Source organism: Triticum urartu, chromosome 5, assembly GCF_003073215.2.
Source record: "Triticum urartu cultivar G1812 chromosome 5, Tu2.1, whole genome shotgun sequence".
In the NCBI taxonomy this organism is placed as follows: domain Eukaryota; kingdom Viridiplantae; phylum Streptophyta; class Magnoliopsida; order Poales; family Poaceae; genus Triticum; species Triticum urartu.
Window position 1 is genome coordinate 224,374,423 of NC_053026.1, and position 6,000 is coordinate 224,380,422.

Here is a 6,000-nt window from a genome sequence, read left to right on the forward strand (position 1 = left end):
ACGAAATTAAATTTCCGGGTTCTAAAATCAAGCCCGATAAAGTGAACATTTATCTGGGCCCAAACTACAACTTTGAAAAACGCGCATTTTTCCTAAATTCAAATAAAAATACCGAAAAACTCCGAAATAAACCTTATTTGATTTTTTTATTAAATCCTCAATATTTCTATATTTTGGGAAAGTCATTTTATTCCCTCTCTCATATTTTTGTAATAGAAATAATTGATGATAAAATAAATAAAATCAAATGATCCTGTTTACATAATTTGAGAAAACTCAAATACGTAAATAACGAAATCCCCAACTCTCTCCGTGGGTCCTTGAGTTGCTTAGGATTTTCTAGGATCAAAACCAAAAGCAAAATAAAATATGATATGCATGATGACCTAATGTATAACATTCCAAATTGAAAATTTGGGATGTTACAAACCTACCCCCCTTAAGATGAATCTCGCCCTCGAGATTCGGGTTGGCTAGAAAATAGGTGAGGGTGGTCTTTGAGCAAATCTTCCTCTCGCTCCCAAGTGGCTTCATCCTCCGTATGGTGGCTCCACTGAACTTTTCAAAATTTGATAACCTTACTGCGAGTAACTCGACTGGCAAACTCGAGAATCTTGACTGGTTTCTCCTCATAGGTCAAATTTTTATCCAACTGAATTGCTTCTAATGGCACTGTGTCTCTCAAAGGTATGTCGGCCATCTCCGCGTGACACTTCTTTAACTGAGAAACATGAAACACATCATGCACTCCTGTTAATCCTTCTGGCAATTCCAACTTGTAGGCCACTTCTCCCATACGCTCCAAAACTCGATATGGTCCTACAAATCGTGGCGCTAACTTCCCCTTAACTCCAAAACGCTTAATCCCTCGAAGTGGGGATACTCGAAGATAAACTCTGTCTCCAACTTCGTAAACTGTCTCCTTGCATTTAGAATCTGTGTAGCTCTTCTGCCTGGACTGGGCTACCTTGAGCCTATCGCGAATCAACTTCACCTTCTGCTCAGACTCTTTAATCAGATCTGGTCCAAACAACTGACGGTCTCCAACTTCGTCCCACGACAACGGTGTCCTGCACCTCCTTCCGTACAAAGCTTTGAAAGGTGCCATCTTCAAACTGGTGTGATAGCTATTATTGTAAGAGAATTCTGCATATGGCAAATTATCGTCCCAACTAGATCCATAATCTAGTGCACAAGCTCTCAGCATATCCTCCAAAATCTGATTAACTCTCTCGGTCTGTCCATCTGTCTGCGGGTCAAAAGCTGTACTAAATTCTAGCCTAGTACCCAAAGTCTCATGCAACTGCTTCCAGAACTTTGAGGTAAACTGGGCTCCTCTATCTGATACGATGCTCCTCGGAACTCCATGCAAACATACGATCCTGGTCATGTATATCTTTGCCAACTTAGCACTGGTGTAAGTGGTCTTTACTGGGATGAAATGAGCTACCTTCGTCAATCGATCAACTACAACCCAAATCGAGTCATAGCCTGAACGACTCCTTGGTAATCCCGTGATAAAATCCATGCCTAACTTATCCCACTTCCATTCGGGTATCGGCAATGGTTGCGACAATCCTGCTGGCTTCAGATGCTCTGCCTTTACTCTCTGACATACGTCACAAACTGCTACATACTCCGCAATATCCTTTTTCATTCTGGTCCACCAGAAAATATCCTTCAAATCCAAATACATCTTGGTATTTCCTGGGTGAATCGAATACGGTGAATCATGTGCCTCTTGCAAAATCAACTTTCTGATTTCCGGGTTATTGGGCACATAAACACGGTCTTCAAACCATAGGGTGTCGTGCTCATCCTCACGAAATCCTTTAGCTTTTCCTTTGCTCAGTTTCTCCTTTATGGAAGCAATCTCCTTGTCAGTTTTCTGAGCTTCTCTGATTCTATCCATCAATGTTGTCTGAATTTCCAATGCTGCTACATAGCCTCTCGGAACTATTTCCAAACATAGTTCACGAAAATTTTCTGCTAACTCCTTGGGTATTTCTCCCGTCATTAACCTATTGACATGACTCTTGCGGCTTAATGCATCAGCTACTACATTAGCTTTTCCGGGATGGTAATGCAATCTCATATCATAATCCTTGATAAGCTCCAACCATCTCCTTTGTCTGAGGTTCAACTCCTTCTGCGTGAAAATGTACTTCAAACTCTTATGATCCGTGTACACCTCACAATGATTTCCGATGAGGAAATGTCTCCATGTCTTCAATGCATGCACTATGGCTCCTAACTCCGAATCATGCGTGGCATAATTCAATTCGTGGGGCTTCAGTTGTCGTGAAGCATACGAAACAACTCTTCCTTCCTGCATAAGCACTGCTCCAAGTCCTCGATGTGAAGCGTCGCAATACACCTCATAATCCTTGGTTTGATCTGGCAAAATCAACACTGGTGAGGTAACCAAACAGTTCTTCAACTCCTGGAAACTTTCCTCACACTCATCAGTCCATTTGAACTTAGTATCCTTCTTCAGCAACTCCGTCATAGGCTTTGCAATCCTTGAGAAATTCTCAATAAATCTCCGGTAGTATCCTGCGAGTCCAAGAAAACTCCAGATCTCCCCAACTGTTGTTGGTGCTTCCCACTTGGTCACAGTTTCAACTTTAGCGGGATCTACTGCTATACCTTCTCCAGATATAACATGTCCGAGGAATCCTACTTCCTTCAACCAAAATTCACATTTGCTGAACTTGGCATATAATTGGTGTTCTCTGAGCTTTCCAAGTACCAAACGCAAATGTTCCTTATGCTCCTCTTCATTCTTCGAATATACTAGGATATCATCAGTGAACACTACGACGAACTTATCCAAAAACTCCATAAACACTTTGTTCATCATGTTCATAAAATAGGCAGGCGCGTTAGTCAGTCCAAATGACATAACGGTATACTCATACAGCCCATACCTAGTGGTAAAAGTTGTCTTAGGTATATCCTGTTCTCGAATCTTCAACTGGTGGTATCCTGATCGCAAATCGATCTTGGAAAACACTTTAGCTCCTTGCAATCGATCAAACAGATCATTGATCATTGGTAGCGGGTACTTGTTCTTGATTGTTACTTCGTTCAATCCTCGATAGTCAACAACCATCCTTAATGATCCATCCTTATTCTTCACTAGAAGTACTGGTGATCCCCAAGGCGAAGAACTTGGGCGAATATATCCCTTATCCAGTAACTCCTTAATCTGCTTCTTAATTTCCACCAAATCTTTTGCTGGCATCCTATATGGTCTCTTCGATATTGGCCCAGTGCCTGGCAAAAGCTTAATCAAAAACTCAATGTCTCTATCCAGTGGCATGCCTGGCAACTCTTCGGGAAATACATCAGGAAAATCCTTTACCACTGGTTCTTCCTCCTGCACAACTCCTGATAAGGAATTTACTTGTGTCCTGTTTGGCGCATGTCGGGATACATACTTGATCCTTCTTCCTTCTGGCGTTGTGAGCAAAATTGTCTTACTAGCACAATCGTTGTTTCCTCCATACATCGACAACCAATCCATACCAAGAATCACATCCAGACCTTGGGATTCCAAAATAATTAAATCCGTTGGGAAAACATGCCTTCCTATACTTAATGGCACTTGAAAACATCCTTGACTGGCCATGTACTCCGCTCCTGGTGAGCTTACTAGCATAGGTGTTTTAAGAATCCTAGTGGGCAGGCTATACTTTTCCACAAATCCCCTTGATATGTACGAATGCGATGCACCAGTATCAAAAAGAACAGGTGCAGTAAATGACTTAACCAAAAACTTACCTATTACTGCATCGGGCTGAGCTTCAACCTCCTCCACATTAACGTGGTTCACCTGTCCCCTGTTGAAAGGGTTCAGCTTCTTTCTAGAGCTTCCATTGCCGTTTTGTCCTTCAGGACAGTCCTTTGCATAATGTCCTGGCTTCGAACACTTATAGCAAGTGACGTGGCTCAAGTCCTTCTTGGCTGGGGTTGATGGGGTGCTGCGGTTCTGGCCATTGCTTCCTCCATTCCCATTACCATTCTTGGTGCCATTGTGATTGTGCGAGCTACCTACTCCATGGGTATGCTGAAAATGTCCTCCCGGTCTAGGGGTAAAACGAGGCTTCTGCTGAGCTCCTGAACTATACTTTCCTTGTCCATACTTCCTCTTGCGGTTCTCAATTTGCTGCTGCTTCCCTTCAATCATAAGCGCACGATCTACCAACTCCTGGGAGTTGTTGAAGGTGGCTACCATCAACTGCATACTCAACTGATCATTCAGTCCTTCCAGGAATTTCTCCTACTTAGCTGCATCTGTAGCGACGCCATGTGGGGCATAATGTGCTAGCTTACTAAACTCCTCCACATACTGGCCAACTGTCCGTCCTCCTTGGCGTAAGTTACGAAACTCACGCTTCTTCATGGCCATTGCTCCTGCTGAAACATGGGCAGTACGAAAAGCCCGCTGAAACTGGTCCCATGTGACAGTGTCGACTGGGAAGGTGGCTGTGAAATTCTCCCACCAAGATGCTGCAGGTCCTTCTAACTGATGTGCGGCAAACTTCACCTTCTCCACATCTGTGCATCCTGCTGTGGTCAACTCTCTAGCTATCTTGCGGAGCCAATCATCTGCTACTATCGGCTCGGTGCTACTGGAAAACACCGGCGGATTCAGCCTAAGAAAACGGGCTAAGTGGTCAACAGGTGGTGGTGGTGGTGGTGGGGTTGTTGTTGTTGTTCCCCTGATTCTGATTCTGAACTAGCAACTGCATCAAGGTGTTCTGCTGTTGGATCAACTGGGTGAGCTCCGGCGGAAAAGCAAATCCGGGGTCACGTCTCGGAGGCATCTGAGGGTTTAGAAAAGATGAGATATAAGAATAGAGGGGGTCTAAAGGGAAAACACTACCCATATGCACATGAGGCAAAAGCACACAATTCACTTCAATCAATCAAACAAGGACATACAATCGATCTAGCTATCGCAAAAGTGCTCGGACTACTATATTTACATGGTGGACTACTACTACTGATGAGGTGGTCTACTAGAAATATTCTACGGTTGTAGACTCCATGATATCTGCTCCTGCTTCATCAACATAGACATCATCGCTACTATCTTGTTCTGAGTCGGTGCCGTCAATGATGATGTAGTCCTCCGGGCTAATCTCCTTGGGTTCTTTGTCTTCATCTATTGGTGTTGGGCCTCCCATAAATATTCCAATCTTCATAGTTAGGTCGGCATTCTTATCCACCAATACTTCAATTTCTTCTTCATAATCTTCGCATGTAGCCTTCAGTTCTTCCTCCAGTTCCTTGATTCTAGTCTTAGCCTTCTTCAGATCTATCATGTCGGCGCACATCTGATTCTCCTGTCGTCGAATGTGCTGGTTTAACTCCTGAATAAAAGCTGCAATTGATCTATCTTTCCTGGTGCTAATCATCTCCCAGTGTTCATCTCGGCGCCCACAAATCTGGTAGATAGTATCCTTAAGATCCTTGCGGTAGACTTCTCCAATGCGTCCCATGGCGATGTGAGCTACCATACTCTTTCCTAGACTCCAAGTTGGTGCATCCAAAGAAAACTCTATGGGCTCAGTGACTGGCATGAACGTCCTTCCTGGAACTTGAACTTGAATCATCCAGCGCTCTTCTTCAGGTAAAGTGGCGTTGTAGGTTCCCGTGAAGCTTGGTATTCCTATGTTCAGGTATCTAGTGACTTCCTTCAAGTGGCGTCCAAGGGGTGTATCTTCATCCGGTTGGGCGAACTTGTTCCTTGCATCCGCCATCCTAAAGAGTAGAAAAGATGAGAAGTCAGAAGAGAAGAGAGTGAGTAGTGATCTAGGTCTTTAGCTTAGTGATCGTGTCCTACAGTCAGTGTGTGCTCTGATACCATCTCTATAGCGACCAGACCTCAAACAGTCTGATCTCTGTGCTCCGGTGTCATCCCTGGATCAGTAATGCTGACACCACACAGTACTCGGAGGATTTATAGCAGAGTAGCAATCACACACTTAT